This window comes from Papio anubis, chromosome 10 (assembly GCF_008728515.1).
Source record: "Papio anubis isolate 15944 chromosome 10, Panubis1.0, whole genome shotgun sequence".
NCBI classification, from domain to species: domain Eukaryota; kingdom Metazoa; phylum Chordata; class Mammalia; order Primates; family Cercopithecidae; genus Papio; species Papio anubis.
In genome coordinates, this window is record NC_044985.1 from 30,518,179 (window position 1) to 30,542,346 (window position 24,168).

Consider the following 24,168-nt stretch of genomic DNA (forward strand, 5'->3'; position numbering starts at 1 on the left):
ATATCCAGCCAAACTAAGCTTCATAAGTGAAGGAGAAATAAAATCCTTTACAGACAAGCAAATGCTGAGAGATTTTGTCACCATCCGGCCTGCCTTACAAGAGCTACTGAAGGAAGCACTAAATATGGGAAGGAAAAACCGGTACCAGCCACTGCAAAAACATACCAAAATGTAAAGACCATTGACACTATGAAGAAGCTGCATCAACTAATGGGCAAAATAACCAGCTAGCATCATAATGACAGGATCAAATTCACACATAACAACATTAACCTTAAATGTAAATAGGCTAAATGTCCCAATTAAAAGACACAGACTGGCAAATTGGATAAAGAGTCAAAACCCATCAGTGTGCTGTATTCAGGAGACCCATCTCACATGCAAAGACACATATAGGCTCAAAATAAAGGGATGGAGGAAGATTTACCAAGCAAATGGAAAGCAAAAAAAAAAAAAAAAAAAAAAAAGCAAGGGTTTCAATCCTAGTCTCTGATAAAACAGACTTTAAACCAACAAAGATCAAAAAGGACAAAGAAGGGCATTATATAATGGTAAAGGGATTAATGCAACAAGAAAAGCTAACTATACTAACTATATATGTACCCAATACAGGAGCACCCAGAATCATAAAGCAAGTTTGTGAAGACCTACAAACAGACTTAGACTCCCACACAGTAATATTGGGAGAATTTAACACCCCACTGTCAATATTAGATCAACGAGACAGAAAATTAACAAGGATATTCAGGACTTGAACTCAGCTCTGGACCAAGCAGACCTAACAGACATCTACAGAACTCTCCACCTCAAATCAATAGAATATATATTCTTTGCAGTACCACATCGCACTTTTTCTAAAATTGACCACATAATTGGAAGTAAAACACTCCTCAGCAAATACAAAAGAATGGAAATCATAGCAAACAGTCTCTCAGACCACAGTGCAATCAGATTAGAATTTAGGATTAAGAAAGTCACTAAAAACCGCACAACTACATGGAAACTGAACAACCTGCACCTGAATGAGTACCAGGTAAATAACAACATGAAGGTAGAAATAAATTAGTTCTTTAAAACCAATGAGAACAAAGACAAAACGTACCAGAATCTCTGGGGCACAGCTAAAGCAGTGTTTAGAGGGAAATTTATAGCACTAAATTCCCACAGGAGAAAGTGGGAAAGATCTAAAATAAAATCTAACATCACAATTAAAAGACTAGAGAAGCAAGAACAAACAAATCCAAAAGCTAGCAGAAGACAAGAAATAACTAAGATCAGAGTAGAACTGAAGGAGATAGACACATGAAAAACTCTTCAAAAAATTAGTGAATCCAGGAGCTGGTTTTAGAAAAATTAACAAAATAGATAGACTGCTAGTAAGACTAATAAAGAAGAAATGAGAGAAGAATCAAATAGACATGATAAAAAATGATAAAGGGGATATCACCACTGATCCCACATAAATACAAACTGCCAACATTGAATACTATAAACACCTCTATGCAAAAAAACTAAAAAATCTAAAAGAAATGGATCAATTCCTAGACACATACACGCTCCCAAGACTAAACCAGAAAGAAGTCAAATCCCTGAATAGACCAATAACAAGTTCTGAAATTGAGGCAGTAATTGATACCCTACAAACCAAAAAAAGCCCAGGAGCAGATGGATTCACAGTCGAATTATTCAAGAGGTATAAAGAGGAGCTGGTACCATTCCTTATTAAACTATTACAAATGACAGAAAAAGAGGAACTCCTCCCTAACACATTTTATGAGGTCGGCATCATCCTGATCCCAAAACATGGCAGAGATGCAACAAAAAAGACAATTTAAGGTCAATATCCCTTACGAACATCAATCTAAAAATCCTCAATAAAATACTGGAAACCAAATCCAGCAGCACATCAAAAAGCTTAACCACCATGATCAAGCCAGCTTTATCCCTGGGATGTAAGGCTGGTTCAACATACACAAATCAATAAACATAATCCATCACCTAAACAGAACCAAAGACAAAAACCACATGATTATCTCAACAGATGCGGAAAAGGCCTTTGACAAAATTCAACAGCCCTTCATGCTAAAACCTCTCAATAAACTAGGTATTGGTGGATTGTATCTCAAAATAATAAGCGCTACATATGACAAACATAAAGCCAATATCATACAAAATGGGCAAAAGCTGGAAGCATTCCTTTTGAAAACCAGCACAAGACAAGGATGCCCTCTCTCACCACTCCTATTCAACACATTATTGGAAGTTCTGGCCAGGGCAATCAGGCAAGAGAAAGAAAGAAGGAGTATTCAGATAAGAAGAGAGGAAGTCAAATTTTCTCTGTTTGCGATGACATGATTGTATATTTAGAAAACCCCATCATCTCAGCCCTAAATCTCCTGAAGCTGATAAGCAATTTCAATAAATTCTCAGGATTCAAAATCAATGTACAAATATCAGAAGCATTCCTATACACCAATAACAGACAAATAGAGAGTGAAATCATGAGTGAAATCCCATACACAATTGCTTCAAAGAGAATAAAATACCTAGGAATCCAACTTACAAAGGATGTGAAGGACCTCTTCAAGGAGAACTACAAACCACTGCTCAAGGAAATAAGAGAGGACACAAATGGAAAAACATTCCATGCTCATGTATAGGAAGAATCAATATCGTGAAAATGACCATACTGCCCAAAGTAATTTATACATTCAATGCTGTCCCCATCAAGCTACCATTGACTTTCTTCACAGAATTAGAAAAAAAGCTACTTTAAATTTCATATGGAACCAAAAAAGAACCCTTATTGCCAAGACAATCCTAAGCAAAAGGAACAAAGCTGGAGGCATCACACTACCTGACTTCAAACTATACTACAAGGCTACAGTAACCAAAACAGCTTGATCCTGGCACTAAAACAGATATCTAAACCAATGGAATGGAATAGAGGCCTCAGAAATAATGCCACACATCTACAATTATCTGACCTTTGACAAACCTGACAAGAACGAACAATGGGGAAAAGATTCCCTATTTAATAAATGGTGTTGGGAAAACTGGCTAGCCATATGCAGAAAACAGAAACTTGACCCCTTCCTTACACCATATACAAAAATTAACTCAAGATGGATTAAAGATTTAAATGTTCCACCTAAAATCATAAAAACCGTAGAAGAAAACCTAGGCAATACCATTCAGGACATAGGCATGGGCAAAGTCTTCATGACTAAAACACTAAAAGCAATGGCAACAATAGCCAAAATTGACAAACAGGATCTAATTAAACTAAAGTGCTTCTGCACAGCAAAAGAAACTATCATCAGAGTGGAAAGGCAACCTACAGAATGGGAGAAAATTTTTGCAATCTATCCAGCTGACAAAGAGCTAATATCCAGAATCTACAAAGAACTGAACAAATTTACAAGAAAAATACAAACAACCCCATCAAAAAGTGGGCAAAGGATATAAACAGACACTTCTCAAAAAAAAGACATTTATGTGCCAGCAAACATATGAAAAGAAGCTCATCATCCCTGGTCATTAGAGAAATGCAAATCAAAACTACAATGAGATACCATCTCACACCAGTTAGAATGATGATCATTAAAAATTCAGAAAACAACAGATGCTGGAGAGGATGTGGAGAAATAGGAATGCTTTTACACTTTTGGTGGGAGTATAAATTAGTTCAACCATTTTGGAAGACAGTGTGGTGATTCCTCAAGGATCTAGAACCAGAAATACCATTTGACCCAGCAATCCCATTACTGGGTATATACTCAAAGGATTATAAATCATTTTGCTATAAAGACGCATGCACACGTATGTTTATTAAAGCACTGTTCTCAATAGCAAAGACTTGGAACCAACCCAAATGCCCATCAATGATAGACTGGATAAAGAAAATGTGGCACATATACACCATGGAATAGTATGCAGCCATAAAAAAGGATGAGTTCATGTCCTTTGCAGGGACATGGATGAAGCTGGAAGCTATCATTATCAGCAAACTAACACAGGAACAGAAAACCAAACACCACATGTTCTCACTCATAAGTGGGAGTTGAACAATGAGAACACATGAACACAGGGAGGGGAACATCACACACTGGGGCCTGTCAGAGGGTAGGGGGCTAGGCAAGGGATAGTATTAGTAGAAATACCTAATGTAGATGATGGGTTGATGGGTGCAGCAAACCCTCATGGCACGTGTATACCTATGTAACAAATCTGCACATTCTGCACATGTATTCCAGAACTTGAAGTAAAATTTAAAAAAAGAAATAAAAATAAAAATATAAAAGATGAAAGTAACAAGTGATGGCAAGGATGTAGAGAAAGGGAACCTTTGTACACTCTTGGCAGGAATGTAAATTAGTACAGCCATTATGGAAACAATGTGAAGGTTCCTCATAAAATTAAAAATAGCACTGCCTAATGACCCAGCAATCCCACTGCAATCACATAATCAAAGAATATGAAATCACAACGTCAAAGATATCTGCACTCCCACATTCATTGCAACATTATTTATAATAGCCAAGATATGCAATCAACCTAAGTGGCTATCAATGGATAAATGGATAAAGAAAATGTGACGTATATCCACAATGGAATACTAGTCAGCCTTAAAATGAAGGAAATCTTGTCATTTGTGACAGCATAAATGAACCTGGAGGACATTATGTTAAGTGAATTAAGCCAGTCACAGAAAGATACATATCCCATTATCTCACTTATATGCGAAATCTAAAAAAGTATAACTGATAGAAGCAGAGAGTAGAGTGGTGGTTTCCAGGGACTGTTGGTGTGTCAGGGGACATTGGTTAACATACACAAAATTTCAGTTCAATAGGAGGAATAAATTCAAGAGATGGTAGTTAATTATAATATATTTAGTCTTAAAAATCACTGAGGACATTTTGTTCTCACCACAAAAAATGATGTATATGAGATATTGTATATGTTAATTAGTTTGATGTAAGCCATTTCTATACATACTTCAAAACATGTTTTATTTCATAAATATATATACCATTTTTCTCAATCAAAATAAGTAAACTTTAAGAAATGTCCTGATGTGATGAACAAATGCTACCACATTGGAACAACTCTCAATTCTAACAAGACTATGAACAATGTGTGTGTGTGTGTGTGTGTGTGAGTGATGTTGAAAGTCACAGAAATTCCCATTTGACCAAATGCCACCTTACATCCTCCTTCTTTGATTTCCCTCAGATAAGAATCCTAAAATCAAAGAGTTGGTATTATTAAGGTATCTGAAAACCAATGGGCATATTCCAAACTTGGACCCTTTAAATTCTTTTTAACAGATGAACTCAGTCACCCCAATGAGCATTCAAATCCCTTGAGATTCTTTAAAATCATGGGAAGAATTTTGTTCTAAACCTTGCACATAGCATGCACTTAATAAATAAATAAATAATGGATTGAATGTCTGATTAGATTATGTATAACTGAAGCTTCTGTCAATATTTCTTTAATCCCTGGACTCCAGTGGGACTCACTGGGCTATCTACCACTGAACACCACCTGTCTTTCACCACTGCGGGGTGAGACTTATGCTTCTTTCTTAGGACTGGAATTTCTTCTCATCTGTGATGGCTCAGCGTCTACCAAGCACCATGTGTTCTCCAGTTAATATTTAAATAACTTTCTTTACTTTTCTACCAGCAACTCATTTAATTAGTAATTCAATGTGTATATGTGTGCCCCTTTATTTTTGACAAGATACAACTTTCTAGTAAAAGGTTCAAAATAAAAGACAGTTTTATAAATGTTGCACATCTCATTTATTTAATAAAAATTCACTAGATATGAAATCAAAATGCATCATCATCCATTTGAACCCTATCTAATTTTGGCTCGGGTTGTAGATAACACAGTAAATGTAATTTGTCATCATAAATTTATGATTATTTAATCATATGAAACTTTTGGTTTATCTTGAGCAAACTTTATAGTAGTTTTAATACACAGGAGCCATCCCTGACAGATATGATGAAATAGATTTATCACCCTTGACAAATTATATTGCAAAATGTCCTCTCATGACTGCCCACAATGGAACTCACATTCCCATATTCAACAGGAATGTCACCTGTGATTCTTATTTTATAACCTTGTTTGGTGGCAATCTAAAACTGCTTTTTGGAGGGACTGTAGAGTACTTAGAATGTACGATGGTTATAAGAATAATTGTATGAATGAAGGAAACCTGTAGTCCTTTAAATCAAACTAAGTAGTGCTTTATTAAAGTGCTCAGCAAATCAATCTAAATCCAAGGATAATAAAGCCCTAATCAGGTGGTAGGAAAAATAATAGGTTGTCATGCATGAGAAAAAATAGGCAATCATGAAATGTTTTCTTTAATTAGGTCGTGTAAAGTGGAGGAACTGAGTAGGAGCTGGCAAGACATTCATCATGAGCAAGGTGGGAAATTATTTAGATTACTAAGGAAGAAAAATTGAGTGTGATACACTTAGATTTGACTGGACAGAAAGCTAAAGCTTTTTTTCTTCACTATATGTCCTATTTTAGTGGTGATAACTATTGACAGGTGTGGGATTTTTTTCTTTTTTTAAGCTGAATTCAGCCAGTTAGTCATCTAGTTGGCTAAGTACACATACGTTACTTGTTATCTAATGATTTTGATTTCAACAATGCTCTCGGCCACTGAATGTGTTCCTCTGGCATTCTTATTGCAAAACTGCCTCTCACCTCCAATGGAATTTAGTTCCCAATAAACTTGAGATTGATTATTAAGCACTTTTCATTTTCTTCTTAAACTGAAAGGAGTAATTAATACTATCTGGGATTGTTAATACACTGCTCTGTACAGGGATACTGTTACAAATTACAAACGTCAGTAGACAGATTTCTTGTTAGACGTTGTTGCCTTCACAGCTAAGAGTATTAAATACGTCTTTTTAAAAAGGCCTAATTTAGGGAATGTAATGACAAGATTTCTAATATATGCAGTATTGTGACAACCACCTTAGACAAAATTACTTTTACCAAATTAAATCCGAGAACTCAGCCTTCACCGTCCCAAATAGCATCATCAAACAATTGGAACATTGTTGGCATTCTCTATTGTGCAAGTCATTTCTATATGTTTCCAGTGATACTGCTAAGTAAAGACACTATGGTAAGGCAATGGCGCTTCTGTACTTCTTTTTACATCTATCAACCATGCAGAGGAAACAAACATACTACAGAAATCTGAGAAGGTTTAGTTTTCCTAAATTGTATTCATGGGGTTTATAATAAACTAAGGAATGGCAAATGCTGCCAAACACACCTGCAATATCTGTTGACAGACTTTCCCTCATTAAGTCTAGATTTGACTTACGAATCTTTTTGGAGTGCTGCATAGTGTTTGTGCTTGTCCACATTTCCCTGGCCCACTTTGGAGGTCAGATGGCACTTCTGTGGTTAGTTCCAGTATTTGTCAGAGGTTTCCGTGTCAAGCGCCTGTTTCTAAGAAGATTGTTTGACCAGAGCACAGAGTAGGCCAGAGTGCCAAGGTCTGACAATCTCAAGAGCATGCCAGAGAGACCACCCCTCCACACTGAGTGATGAGGGCTGGTATTACTATCCAGACTCTTCACCTCTGACAGCAACTTGTCTGAGTTGTATTCTTTACAATGTTTTAAAGGGTCTCTAGTGGGATTGAGCCCCAATTGTCCAGAGTAATAAGTTCACATTAACTGAGCCCTTATTTGCTTACCTCCATTCCCTTTCCTAATTCATCTGCCAAATAAGCTATTTGTTTTTGGGTCTACTTCTGTGGCAACTTCTCAACAAAGAATTCTGGGCAGGTATTACCAATCACCATAGCTGCCTACAAGATGAGAATTCTCTGCCAATGCAGCAGTAGGTATTGGCAATATTATAATCTGACTTCTACTCAAGCAGCAATAGACCGAATATTGATTTATTATTTTATTTCCTCCCACTCTGTCATAGGCATTTCTGTATAATTAATTACAAGACCAAATTATTTTGAGACTCTTTGTTTAGTTTGGCAAAGTCAAGCTACTGTACTTATAAATTACGTAGATACCTTACAAACAAGCATCTCTTGCTTTTTATGGACAAGTTCTTACTGAAAATATTCCTCAGAGGGTAATTTACCAGAAGGACAAATTTTCCCATTACTTTTAATTGAAAAAAATTACTTATTCTTGAATCCAAAACTGGTATCTATTATTTTAAAATAGCGGGATACTCTAATTAGAGATAGTTATTTCAAAATTCAACATCATCAAACATTTCCCTTTAATGAATTATGCTATTTACTAGTTTTTGTTAAACACTTTTATAATTATTATAAATGATATATTTAATAGTATGCTAAAATAAAACATTAATAATATATTTTAAAATGCACATAAATTAGTAAATATAAAATAAATCAATACAATAATGCATTTTGGATGACATAATGCACAATATTTTATAGACTAACAAACCAGATACTTTGAGAGGAGGTTGTAACAAAATACATACCTATTATAAAAGTGTTTAGGTGATTATGTTATTGTGTTTCATGTGGAAAATCTTAATAATCTCTTTAAAATGTAAACTATTTTTTAAAAAGCCTCAGAAGCCCAAGGTAAGGCTTAAGGAAGCTCCTTGTACAGTTGAATCTTGTCAACTACATTTGTTAGGAAAAGAGCTGAACCTCAAGATGGGTAGACATTCCTGAAACTCGCTGACACAGTGTAGTTGTTTTTGTTTCCCATAGTGTCTGAGCCTAATACATTGGTTCTTAAAGTTTAGATTTCATCAGAATCACCCAAGAAGTTTTCTAGAAATGCAAATTTCTAGCTTCAAAAAATCCTCAGAAAGTCTCAATACATCTGGGATGGGCCAAACAAGTTACATATGTTTCTGCAAAAATCCCGGTCAAAAAATTCAGAAATAGACAGTCCACAGACAGAACTTTCAGAAAACGTAGTCAAATTAGTACTTAGTTATTGTTGAATTGAAATTTAAATGTTCAAACAAGTTGACTATAAATAATTCTCACCTTGCTTAAGCAGGAAGAAATCTATTAAGATAAACATATTACATATTTTTCCATGGATCATACCAATCTATTGACAGTCAGTGGATGTGAGAACAATTAAACTACGACTTGCTGAAAAGCAGACTCTCATTAGCCTACTAGAGATTTGCAGAAGATTGAAATCACACAGTTTGGTCCCAGGAATGTGTACCATGTTCCATTACCTTCGGGTAATATTAAACTAACTTCATACTTGCATAGCTTTCATATTTCCATGTGCTGCCTGGCTGGATGTCAGCCTGAGTGCCAGCAAGGTCTGCTTGATTTAGTGGTTCAACAAGCCCGCCAAAGAGGTCCTATTGCCTCTCTTCCACCACTCATGAAGAACCAACCTACAAATCACTTGTCAACAACTTTGATCTACCTTGTTTCAGGTGGTTTACTCTCTGTCTATTATTTCTGTTAAGAGACCCGTGAAAATTAAATACAGACCCTGCTGATGCTTGACTGACCCGGTGCTCCATCATAACAGCAGTGTAATAGCAATAAATCATTTCAACTTTAATCTATTGTTATTGATGAATGTACAATTATTTGTCATCTAATATGCTGAAAATGATGACCAAAGAAATAGATCAACTTTTTTTCTTCTTCCAAGTGCGGCATTGATGGATTGTATCCCTAAGCTGTTATTACACTTATAATGTACTCCTCTGCACTGACAGCACAGCTAGTTTTTTAATCATTCCATAGTAATCAACTTAAGACAACATAGCAAGACTCATAACTCATGTTCTTTTCTTTTTTGGCAGTGATGGGAAATGAAAATGTTTTTATTCTTTTGAAATAATTCTTACCTGACTAGGCTGAAGATTGCTCTAAAATTGTAAATAAATGGTTGTTTATTGAGCTGGAACTGAAGTGTGACATATTAAAATGTCTCTTTCCAAAGGGGGGGAAAATATTATTTAGGCCTGAGTGGAGTGAGACAGTGAAAGTATATTTTTTTTTCTTTAACTGGTTCGCTGCTAACTTGATACTTTAAGAGAATATTTAAAAAGCAATGCATTGGTCAAAAATGCTATGGAGAAAATGACAATATTAAAATAAGAAACAATAATTCCTCTTAAAGCACTACTCTACTGTCTTCTGGCAGATGTTTCACCAGTCTTCTCGTTGGCTTCCATTACTAGCTCAGGTGGCTGATAATTTTTGCATAATGAACCACACAAATCAGAAAGAAAATAGAGAAACAATGCAACAAAAACTTGATTCAAGATAAAGTTTCTTTTCAATCCACATGTTGGATTAAGCTAAATGGAAGGTTCAGCCTATGTGGGCCAAAAAGTGAATCAACTTTAATTTCTCTCATAATTTCTACTCATGTCATGAAATTTTTTTTAAAAAAACTTCCTACTAAACTCTAACCTAAATATCTCTTGCTGCCACATATTCATAGGAATGATTTTCCCACAACTAAAAAAAAAAAATACTAAAGTACGATCACTGGGTGTAAGTGAACAAACTTTGACTTCCATACAGGGCCCTGCTTTCAGGTCCTTACTAACTTTAGAACTGGTAAAAGCAAACAAACAAACAAACAGCTATATCTTTAGGTTCTTAAAGATATACAGTTAGGATGTTTTGTAAATAGGAAATAGTTGATAACATAATTAAATATAACCTAATGCAGTGGCACTCAAAGTGTAATTTATAGACCAGCAGCTCCAGCATTACCTGGGAACTTGTTATAATACAAATGTGTAGATCCCAACCTGCTAAATCTGAATCTCTGGGGGTGGGCCTCAGGAAACAATTTTAGCAAGTCTCTAGATAATCCTGATGTATACAAAATTTAGGAAGCACTGACTGTGTAAGGCTTCCTCTATTTTGTTATTTCTTACCTGTGAAAAGTTCCAAGGTAGATATGGCAGGAGGATACTTCTATAGTTGGCCAGCATAAGATAGTTATTGAGAGGATGACTCTGGAACCATCCTGCTTAAAATGTGTCTAAGTTTCTAGTGCACTATCTGTATGACCCAGGAGAATTTATTTACTTTCTTTGCCTCAGTTTTCACATTGATAAAATGGGGATAAGAGCAGTACTTACTTTCATAGCATTACTGAGAAAATCAATTAGTTAATGGATGTAAAAGGCTTAGATCAGCATCTGGCATATAGTAAGCACCCCACAAATATTAGCTATTAGCATTACTCTTTTACCCATGTTTGCAGAATATTTTTGCAGAAGTAAAAATGACTTGGAAAGGATAGTGACTTGAAGTAAAGTGGGTAGTTCCTATATTATGCCTTAAGTAATGTTTTAAACCATCAAAAAGGTTCATTTTGAAAATCATGTTTTACTCTTGCTGTATAGTTGAGAATACATGAAAATTAAAAAGGAAATAAGTACCATTCTTTAATTCAGTTTGTCAAATTCCTGATTTACAAAAACAAATGAAACAAAACAAAACTGACATGACTTCATGATTCAGATCACTACTACATATCACTTAAAAGGCACGACGCTTCAGTCTTAATCTAGTAATTACTTATGTTTTAACTTTCTCTGATATGTCTGCTTATTCTGAAACGCTGGCCTCTGTTGGGGCAACATGATCATGGCTTTAAGATGTGACCTTTACTGTGGCTTGTTGCTGTTAATCTTCTTTTAGGGCAAAACTCCAGGCATGTAGGAAATAGTCAAATTGCAGTCTTATGAATTATGACTTCAGTTATCTTCCACTTGAAGTCTGTGTCTGTTGTGGAGAAAAGCAGGAATGAACAACACTGAATATTCTCAGAGGGAGGAGAAAGCTCTGTTAAAATTGAGCCATAGAAGGTGAACTGAGTTACAAGCTGTTTTCTGCAATGGTAGGAGACAACTGGAGAGGCTCATAAGCAGAGGAGACTTACTGTAGCTACAATGTCATAAATGACAGTCTACATGTGCTATGGTTTAAATGTTTGTCCACTCTGAAACTCATGTTGGAACTTCATCCCCAGTGTAAGAGTATTAAGAAATCAGGCCTTTAACAGATGATTGGGCCTGAGGGCAGAGTCCTCATTAATGGATTAATCCGTTCATAATTAATGAGGTAATGAGTTATCATAGGAGTAGGATAGTTATAGAACTAGTGGGTATAGTGGGTCTGTTATAAAAGCCAGTTTGACTTTCTCTCATGTGCCAGTCTCATCCTGTGATGCTTTCCACAATGTTATAAAGCAATAAGAAGGCCTTCATCAGATCCAGCCCCTTGATCTTCAACTTTCCAGCCTCTAGAACTGTAAGAAATAAATTTCTCTCTCTTTTTTTAAAATAAATAAATAAATAAATTACCCAGTCTGTGGTATTCAGTTATGGAAACAAAAAATGGACTAAGAAAACAGGTGACTTAGACCACAGTTTGCCATACTTGCCACTGATCTTCCTTTATCAACTCATAATAGAGACTATGGTGTAGAATCAAGGACTGTCTGAAGTTATACTAATTAATTACACTGTAATAGCAAATATTCATTTGCTGTATTCTTTAATAGATCTTTATCCTTAATCATTTTATTTCCATTACTATTCTCTGTGATGTTCATACAGAGAATATTTGTATGAACAGATGGCAAAGACTGGGGTGGCAAAAACATGTGTCCTGTCCACTTTCAATGATAGCATAGAGGACGAAACTTTTCCTTAATTTAACAAAAACAACAACAACAACAACAACAAAAATCCTACTTCTATTGTAATGTTAAGAAATCACTATTGTTGTGACTGTGTTTTTAACTGCCAAACAGTCATGCATACTTTTAATTTTCTGTCTCCTTTTCACTCTTTTGAAGTTATTTATACTAAATTTTCATCTAGTCTTAGAATCTTTTGCAAATTATAATACTTTGCAAATGGAATCCCTTTTGTTGTGTTCTTTCTATACTGATTAACATCTTATTTATTTGGCTTCATTAGTATACATCATACCACTCAGTTTATTATGTGTAAATTTTATTAAGACAGGGGTAGTTGAGAATGAGTTAAACAACACCAAATGGTACCCATTATAGCTGCTTTCTGGCACCATTCTTATATTTAAAATTATTTAAATATACAAATGAATATTATATTTATATGGTAAATGAACAGAGCTTGTAGAACAGTCTCTCCTTTTCAGTGCCATAAATTAATTGAGCATTGGCTTTGTTTTAAATACAAAGTGTATGGAAACATAAATTTCTAAAATATTATTTATAATGAGTAGATAAACAGAATCTCAAAACTTATTTTATCTTTATCTCAAAAATATGTCTGGACAATATAAGAAGCCTTCAATCTAAGGAAGATGTCAAGTAAAATGTCTTTTATCCAGGCTAAATCATTATTTGCCTATATGTTCGCTCTACATACTTAAGTTTCTGTCTAAATTTGTTTTTGTTAGTGATTAATTATTAGCAAGTTGTCCTATGTAATATTACATCATTTCATGAATGGATGGTGAAAAGAGTTAAGAAAAAGAAAGGGGTAGAGTACTTAGGTAGGTGCTCCCAAAATTGGTCAATTCTTATGAAATGCTGCGTTGTTTTGGTAATATGCAAGATCTGAAACATTTCAAAAAATATTCAATATGTTAAAATAAGTATCATTAGGACCCATGTATTAGTCTCCATATTCTTCTGCAGAATTCACTCTACATACTACGAATTCACAAAATAGCAATAGTTTATTGAACATTTTCTCTGTGTCAGGTATTCTACTAAGCGCTTCATATCCATTAGGCATGATTACCCTTATTTAATGTATCTAGAAATTAAGATTTGAGATATGAACAATTTTCCCACTGTTATTAAAAGGCAGAAACTGAATGAAGAGGCTAGATGTGTGTACTTCAGTGGCAGTTGTGATGAAAACAGTGCTTGTACACCAAATACGATAAACACTTTTCTACCCGTCTCAGGCTATTTTGCTATTATATTGAGGCCATGTGTTTATTTCCAGTTAACAAACTTGGAATAGAAGTGATGTGTGTCACTTCTCGACAAGATGGATAAGAAACAGTGTACAATCTCCATGCTTCTTTCTGTTAAGCCTTCTTTAGAGGTATCTTCCAGATGGTAAAATTACATAAAGGAGAATGTCCTCTTGTATTACTAGCTTCCTAGGGCTCCTGTAACAAAGCACCATAAACTAGGTGACCTAAACAACAAAAATTTATTACCTTACAATTATGGAGGCCAAAACTCTAAAATCGAGATGTCAGCAGAGCCCTGCTCTCTCTGAAGACTCTAGGGAAGAATTTGTTCCAATTCTCTCTCCCAGGTTCTGGTAGCTTTAGGTATTCCTTGCCTTGCAAATAGCCATCTTCTCCCTGTGTCTCTTCATGTGGTCTTTGCTCTGTGTGCATCTGTTTCTATGTCCAAATTTATCCCTTTTTATAAGAATACCTATCATATTGTATTAGGGCCCATGCTAATGATCCCATCCTAACTTGCCTGGATCGGAACAGACTCTGTTTCTAAGTAAGGTCATATTCTGAGGTACTAGCTGTTAGGACTTCAATATCTATTTTTTGGAAAACACAATACAACCTGTAACACCACCCAATCTGCATTAGACATGTGAACAAAAATTTAGTTTTTATTTGATATACTTTTTCTGTACTTTATAATATAGAATATAATATACTATATAATGTATTTATATATGAGGTATAGTACCACAGGATACCTCTCTTCTTAACTTATTCTATATCATGTGAAGTTTTTCAATATCATAACAATTTTGATTAGTTTTCTTTTTCAGCATTTCTATTCCCATGCCATGTTTAGTCCAGTTTAATAAAACTACGTGTAGGCATTATAACAACATTTTGATTCACAATCTTAGCTAAACCTCAGAGTCCCTTTAGAATACTGGTCCTGGTCAATGGTCACACATTTTACCATTTTCCTCATTGACTATTATTAATGGGCAATATTCCTTTCAAGACCCATAATCAACCTGAATAATTCTTTATTTCTTCTTCTTCCTTGATAAAATGACAGTCACCATGTTTAAGACAGCCCTCTGGCCCTGTGAAAGGTATATTAGAAATAAGCAGCATAAGGATTTAGTCCTAAGTCTATGCATGGGAGTATAAGGATTTCTATAATATGGCCCTGTATACTTACTTCCCCAGTCCTCTCCATACCTCTCTCCTCCACTTACCTGACATGACAGAAATACTGAATGATAGGACACATTGCATCTAAACAGTTTTTTATTTCTCTGTGCCTTTGCTCTTGTTATTTCCTATGTGTAATTGATCTACCAAACCCCACCCCCATCTCTTCTATATATACCACCTGAAAAAAAAACAAAAAACAAAAAAAACTCATATATACAATTAAGGAGTCCATTTTCAGCATTTCCTATTACCTTCAGGCAGATTGGTAGATTGGTATATTAGTTATAGGAGCATTTGCTGCTGCAATAAACTATCCCCAAATGTCAGCGGACTGATATGTGGACACATCAGTCCAATTATAATGTTCCTGGTCAGTAATGATTTAGAACCCAAACTCCTTCTATCTTGATGTGCCACTTTTCTTGTTGGGGCAGGGGAAGGGGAAAGATTTGGGAAGGCACATTGATATAACAAGGTCTGGAAGATATGGTCCTTTTCTGGGAACACATCTTCGCCAATAACTCTATATTAGTGGTCAGCTAGGCCTCTCTGCCTCACTGCTCCTTGTACTTCACCTCTTTCAGAGTATGTATTGTATTAAATTGCAGGATGCATTCTTTTTCTTATGTTTGCCTTCCAAATAGACTGTTAATTAATTGTGAGAGCCAATAGTGCCTTGATAATTGTATTTTCTCAGAATGGTACCTGACGTGAGGTAGGAAGCAAATAAGCGTAAATTTCACTTACTTATAGGATTAACCTAAATTGTCAATTTCTGGCACTGTTTGTACTTTCATTATCCTGTGATTTCTGGTCTCTTAAAATCAAATACGATAAAAAAGAATCCAACCCATTTGTAACACTCTGACTTTTTTTTACTAGATCTAAAAGATAGTTAGCTAATATTCATAGCTAAGCTTGTTAAGCAGTACGCTGAAAACCCCTAATCAAATCTAACATTGCCGGTGGCATCTAATTGCTCAAATATTCAAGTAATAGAATGCTGAAGCATACATTTTGTATTAGTAAAGTCTTGATAACATCTAATTTGGTTATTACTATTTCCAATGATTTGAAATTCAATATTGTTTCTAAGAAGTTTATATGATAATGAATTTTCCTGTTTTATTATTGCTTAGAATTGTTTGGGCTATGGCATTCACATTGTTCATGGAACAAAAAAAAACCTATAGAACTATTTGGAGCACTAAATAAGAAGAAGTAAATTCTAAATATGCAGCTGCATGGAACCTCTCATGTTAAAATTTATTTTAAAATTTTATGATCAGTTTAGATTTCATTATGTATGGTTCCACATTTTTATTTGTTTCCACATGTGTTAGCTAAAATAAATTGCTGTAATTAGTATACATTGCCTTATAAGAGAAATAAAGAAGTTAAAGCTATCTTGAGGCCACTATAGCTCAAATTTTGGTCAGGAATGTCCCAATTCCTCTTCTCCACATGGTATCATTAAAACATTACACACTTAATAAACAGAATTTTTAAAGAAACCTAACAGCCAAGTTGATAACATTAATTCTCGATTATAAATCTCATCATAAAATTATATCAAGACAATATATCTTTTGTTATTAAACCAATAATATTGAAATATTTGTGAATAGTTCTTTTATAAATTTGAATGATAGATACTCAAGTTTCTATGCCACAAAAACCCTCAATAATCCGTATTTTAATAATGTTCTAAATGCATATCTCAGTATAAGCATATCCCAGTATAAACTCCAAAACTACATATATGCAAACAAAAAGCAAATGTTGATTTTCAAGCCATAAATTCTGACTGGCAAAAATATAGCTTGATTTTTAAAATAATTTCATCTTTACTTTGAGATTCTTTTCTGACTAATGGCAGAAAAAAACAATCTAACATCAGATAAACTGGATACTCTACTATTTTTCTTAGCCATTTCAAGTTCGAACTCAGCCAAATAAGATTTCTTTCTTTTCCCTGCCTTCTCCGTGGGCTGGACAGTTTAGGTATCCAGGCTTTAATTAACCATGACCTCAAGAGAAGGAGTTGGTTTCTGTTCATGACAGCCTTTTTGGGTTGTAAACACATCTCTCCTTCTTAGCTCTTCCACACTGATAATATCAAGCAGTGTCTTAGTTCATTATGAATGCTTTACCAATATAACATAGACTGGATAGCCGATAAGTAACAGGAACTTATTTCTCACAGTTCTGGTGTCTAGGCAGTCCAAGACGAAGGTACTGGCAGATTCAGTGTCTGGTGAGGGCCCATAGATGGGACCTCTTTTGGTTCATAGATGGGACCTTCTCACTGTGTCCTCACATGTTGGAAGGGGCAAAGGGTGTCTCTCTCTGGCCTCTTTTACAAGGACACTAATCCATTCCTGGTCACTTTCCAAAGGCCCCACCTCCTAATACTGTCACCTTGGGGGTTGGAATTTTAACATAGGAATTTGAGGGCACACAAACATTAAGACCATAGCAACGAGCCTCCAATCAAACAGTCCAGCCTGATACTTTCTAGGGCCCTGACCAGCTCACTCACACGCTTTCTTACATTCTGTAAATGTTATATTATTCCCCAGTTATGGGTAACGAAAAAGTCCCTTGTTTACTGTTTTGCAGTGTTTCATATAGGCAGTAGCTCACTTGACCCTTCTATTCTCACAATCTGCAGAATTACCTAGTTTTATCATATTCCTGGAGTTCAGCCTAGAACACTGAACATAGGGCCCCCCTTTGGAGACTCTCACTATATGCCCACCAGCACTAGAAATATTTTTAAATTGTAAGCAGTTAAACTGGTTCTTAGATTATATTACATTGCAACTGTTGTCATAAATATGTAATAAATATACTTATTTATGTAAAACAGAACATAGCTAATAAAATAATGTATCAAATTGATCAACCAAAGAATCAGTGGGCAATGAGAGTGCCAACAGGTCAGACTCCAAAGTGAAGGAGTTGCCCAGCACTGGCCAGAGGAATGCATACCTGTTAAGCTAAATCAAGAATCTCATCTGCTTCAAATATTACAGCATGAGGCCATTACACATTTGGATCATGTAACTAATTATCCCTATGCTTATTTTAGACTCACTTAAATAACCCTCTGGCAAGCTAACTTCCCAAATGATACAGGAAATATACTGATGAACTCTCATACATTTTATTGTACATGAATATATCAGCATAATTTTATATATCATCCTCTAAAGAGTTTTATTTACATAAGTTCATATTCTCAGTTCTGGTTTATGCCAGGATACTCAGAAGAAAGTACCTGCCCTCCTGCCACCACTGGGTTCGCGAGACTGAAAAAAGTGGTGAATTAGTTAGGCAACTGCTTTCTTCTGTGGAATATTTGTCTGAGTGTTCTTTCCTCAAAATTCTACAATATGAATTTTCCAGGTCTACAATATCATACTAATGTAAAGGCTTTTTACATGTTTTTTTGTTTTGTTTTGTTTTGTTTTTGTTTTTTGTTTTTTTGAGATGGAGTCTCACTCTGTTGCCCAGGCTGGAGTGCAGTGGCATAATCTCAGCTCACTGCAAGCTCCGCCTCCCAGGTTCAAGCAATTCTCTGTCTCAGCCTCCCGAGTAACTGAGATTACAAGTGTCCGCCACCAAGCCCAGCTAATTTTTGTATTTTTAGTAGAGACGGGTTTCACCATGTTGCCCAGGCTGGTCTCGAACTCCTGACCTTGTGATCCACCCGCCTTGGCCTTCCAAAGTGCTGGGATTACAGGCGTGAGATGTTTTAAGTGATAGCCTTAAGTAGAGCTGCTCCACAATTTTCTTTTATAAAAGATCTCTAAATACAATGCCGGTGGAAAATTTACTAAAAAACTTGTTATTGGCTGTTTATAAATATTAGCCCAAGATTTATTGCTATTTGGCATATAAATGTCTAAAATATTTCATTGTGCTTAGTTTATATCTATAAGTGAGACTGTCCTTGTAAAGGAGGTATATTCATACATCAGAGCAGTCAAGGCTCACCTCTGAAAGTAGAATCATCTGACGCCAAGAAAAACCAAAAGTAAGTATTGTGAGGGTAGCAGGGAAAGCCTGAGTAATCCACATACCTGAACGAGTACTTGTCTGCACCTCATATTCAACTAGTGCCAAACAGGAGTTAGTTATTATTGATTCCATAGAGCTGAGTCACATGAAATTCATTCTCCCTGGGATTTGGCCAGAAACAAGGTTTATTAAGCCTTACATCACTTTATTATCAAGGTTAACTCCTCACTCTAAGGGCTGTTAAGAGAGCTTTATTATTAGTTTGTAATTTTGTATGTTTTAAGTGGAATGACATTATTTTGCCCAAGTGAATAAAATGAAGCACAGTAATTGTAATTGCTATTGCCAGATTCCATAGCGAGCCTTGCAGGATTTTCCAAAAGTAAAATGACAATGCATCTTCGTCAACCTGGACACCATCCCACCACGATGATTTCTGGCATATTGCCAACACTCTCCAACAATTCTTGGATGTCCCCACATAAGATATATGACATGTCAAAGTCCAGATTCATTACATTTCTGCTTTTTTTTCCCCTTTAGTACAAGATAATCCTTCATCATTGACTCATTTTTTAACGGAGTGCTCCAGTTAAAAATATATCAAGATCTTACCACAAGATGTCTTGACACTGACTCATTATTATAGAAAAGAATATGTTCAAGGAAACTAATGGGTAGGATAATGGCCAAGTGACAAAGCACAGCACTATACACATAAGATGGATAGCATTGACATAAGATGATAAACTGGAGTACCTGAACGCTCATGATAATTTAAATCGTATCCGTTTAAGAAAAGTGCAGTTGAGAATTAAAGAGAACCTACACATCATATGAATATAACAAAGTTAATGCCTTAGGCTTACATTACCTGGTCCTGGGCCTAAGAGATAATCTCATCACTCGCTGCTAATTTCCCTCCTCACTCCCCTTCATGTTTCGTATTTGTCTGTATGTGAGCAACATGCGTAATGTACACACATGAGCACATACTTGTAACCTACCAACTTGACTTCTGATGGTTTCTTGACTACTTCATACTTGTACACATTACTGGCATTTTGTTCTTCTAGTACCATCTACTCAAAACTTCCTTGTTTACTCTTTGTTCCTTTACTCTTTGTTCTACTATAGGCCCAGTATAGATCTTGATTCCCAGAAATATTTGGTTTACAATGAAAGAAATTAAACCGGTAAGCCAAAATGTGGATGCCACAAATGACATGGCCATTTCTCATAGAACCCAAGCATAGCCATGTGGTAGGAACAAGGTTTAGAATTTGTGTGTGTGTGTGTGTGTGTGTGTGTGTGTGTATCAGTTGTGAGAGAGCCATCATCTAGGATGGTCCAGTTTCCTCACATATGGTAATGTAGTTTCAACTAAGTCATACTCAAACTCTGCTTACACTATGCTAAATGACCTGTCATACATACCTGTGGAGTTGGTATCAATAAATAAAACAAGCTTTATACAAGTATTTGTCAACACTTCTGAGAATAAAAGCATTTCTGCATCATTCTCTGTAATCCTCAAAGAAAAATCAAAAGAACTCTGTATATCTTTGATTTGAATGTGCCCAGAGATTGATGCGATAGAAATATCGATTGAAATAAAGAAGCAACAAATAACCTGAGATCAATATGTTATGTCTATTTAGTTTGATTATACTACAATTTGCTTCAGAATTTCAGAGTTATAGTAATCATATAACGTAACTGTTTAACCCTGTGGTATTGCACACGAGAAAACTAAGGCTAGGTGGGTTTAGTAAATTACATAACCAAATGTACATTAAAAAAGCAGTATCTACCTCTAGAAGGGCTCATGTATACTAAGTAGAGAGAAATTAGGCTCTCGAGAGAAAATTATATAGTTGGCCAACTATGGTGACTTTCTGCTGTGCTGATTAAATACTCTCTAGTTTCTCTTCTATAAAAGCATGATAATAATACATGCTTCGTAGGATATTGTGAGAAATATATAAAATAATATCAAGGAGACTCGTAGCCCAATAACAGGCACAGAACAGGCCTCTTAATAACATCTTTCTCTTCCTGGTTAACTCACATGAGTTTGAGTTTAAAATACTATTTTAATTCATTTACAAATTAGATTAGTGTGCAATGTATCAGATTATTTTTCACTTTTATATTTCTACAGAAAAAATATATTATTTGGGGTTTATGTGTTACGTGTTTTACATAAGTGTTACATTTCCATTGTACCTTGCTATCTTTACCAACAGTATAAATTAAATAACTTTCCATGTAGTTATATTTTGTTCTTTTTAATGATGGCAGAGTATTTTATAGTATGAATATTCTAAAATTGTTTAAGCAGTCTCTAATTTATGGACATTTAGATTAATACAGTCTCCCTCATAATATTGTTTTAAAGACTGAAATAACTTAACTGAAATAATGTTGTAAAGTTCTCAGCACAGTAAGCAAATAACAAATGCTTGAAGTTGGTATTCTATGTTCATAATATTATCATAATCAGTTTAAAAATTATTCTCTTTACCATTTTCCACACTTTTCCATTTCCCCATATAATTTTTTTGAAAGGCAAACTTTATATCACTCTATTTTTTTTCAGTTCCCTTTAAATTTGCATCTTACTGTAGTTTGATTTCATCCCCATAAAGATTTTACAAAAAAATGCTTTACTGAGAACATCAACAATCTCTAATTTTTTTAAAATAATGGAACAATGTATAATGTTTACAGAAGATCTTTTTACTGTATTGGCAACATTTATTTATCTCTTTTTTTTAAAATGTGTGTGTGTGTATGTATGTATGTATATATGTATGTATGTATGTATATACACTCCTTCAAGAATTATATAAGAGTTAAAAACCAAAACTGAAATATATAAAGTAAGTAATATTTGGATGCTTTTTGAATTGTACTTAAAGTGAATTATCCTCATTATTATTTACTACTATTACTAAAAATAAAGTAATATATTGTTCATTGAAGAAACCATGCAAGCCAAAAGACAATGGAGTGATGCCATCAAAGTGCTGAAAGAAATAAAAATGCTAAACCAAGAGTCTATACCCAGCCAAAATATCTTTAAAACTGAAGAAGATGTATTTCTCATATAAAAAAAATTGAGAGATGTATTGTCAGCAGACATGTGCTGCAAGAAATATTGAAATAAATTTTTGAAGAGTATGATACCAGGTAGAAATTTGGATCTACATTAAAAAAAGAAAAGTACAGGAAAATAAATAAATATAAATAAATATGACTTTTCCCCTTATTTTTAATTGCTTTAAAAAAACTGGATGTATGAAACAAAAATAGTAGCAAGGGTACTGTATGTGTATATTTCAAGTAGGTAAAAGTAAAATGCATGACAAAATATTGTTAAGGATGGAAAGAGGAAACAGAATACTGCTGTTAAGTTCCTTACACAACATATGAGGCACTATGCTAATATTTAAAGATATAATCTGATTAGTTAAAAATAAATATTATAACGTATGAGGCAACCAAAGAAAAATTTTTTGTAACCAGGCATGAATAGTAAGGCAACAGTGAAGATAAAAAGCAATCCTAAAGATACAAAATTAACAAAAATAAGTCAGAAATTAAGGATGAGCTTGCTGTTGTAATCAAAAATAAATATACCAAAAATGAAAAAAAAAAGTCATTAAAAAAGAGAAAAAAGAAACAAAACAGAGGTAATAAAAAGAAAACAATTAACAAGATGGTAAATTTTAATTCAGCCATATCTATAATTATAATAAATATAAACAGTCTAAATATATCAGGTAAATATAGAGATTATTAAATGAGATAAAAACTAAGACACAAACACATACCTTCTTAAAGACATGTGATACCAGAAGAATGAAAAAGTGCATACCAATTCATACCATGCAAACATGAATCAAAACAAAGCTAAAAGAGTAATACTAATATTGGGCAAAGTAGCTGAAAGACTTATACTAATATTGGGCAAAGTAGAATTTAGAAAAGGAATATTATCAAAGAAGAGAAACATCATATGATAACAAAAAAGTCAGTTATCTAAGAATAAATAATAAATCCAAATGTTCAAACACCTTTATGTACAATTTCAAAATACATAAAGAAAACACTAAAAAAAGAAGTAGACAAATATGTAATTGTAGTTGGGTACTTCAACACCCCTCTCTCAGTAAATGATACAGCAAAATGCAAAAACCAGCAGAATTCAAAGTAGGCAGTTCTACAATAATAGTTGGATACTTCAGTATTCACCCACTTTTAATACAGAATAAAACATCGAGGTAGAAGATCTTTAAGGAAATAGGTGACTTGAACAATACTATAAACCAACTAGACCTAACATTCATAATTATTACACAACACTCTAACATTAGAAAATGTCACATTTTCCTCAAGTGCACCAAAGACATTCTCCAATATAAACCGCATATTAAGCCACAAAACAAGTCTCCACATAAATCTTTTCAATCACATAAAAAGATTGAAATTGTATAAGTATCTTCTCCAATCATAATAAAATGAAACTAGAAATCAATAACTGACAGAAAACTAGAATATTTACAAATATGAGAAAATTAAACAACACATTTTAAACAAACAATGTGTCAAAGAAAAAATATAAGGGAAATTAAAAAGTACTTTGAGATAGATGAATATGAAAATACAATATACCAAACTTTGTGAGATGCATAGAAAACAGTGCATATAGAGAAAATTATAGCTACAAATGCCTCCATATAAAAAGAAGATCTCAGCTGGGCATGTTGGCTCATGCCTGTAATCCTGGCACTTTGGGAGGCCAAGGTGGATGGATTGCCTGAGCTCAGGAGTTCAAGACCAGCCTGGGCAACATGGTGAAACCATATCTCTACTAAAATACAAAAGAAATTAGCCAGATGTAGTGGCATGCACCTGTAGTCCCAGTTACTTGGGAGGCTGAGGCA

The 24,168-nt window shown here is 34.5% G+C and overlaps 1 long non-coding RNA gene across 1 annotated transcript in view; it reads right to left on the bottom strand.

The window, feature by feature from the left end:
* Window positions 1-22,895, bottom strand: part of LOC103876224 — a 41,005-nt gene extending 18,110 nt beyond the window's left edge. The window contains exons 1-2 of the long non-coding RNA XR_002516071.2: window positions 19,279-22,895; window positions 11,591-11,797 (exon numbers count right to left, since the gene is read on the bottom strand). This is a non-coding gene — a long non-coding RNA (uncharacterized LOC103876224). The remainder of the gene's footprint in view (window positions 1-11,590; window positions 11,798-19,278) is intronic.
* Window positions 22,896-24,168: the final 1,273 nt, after the last annotated feature.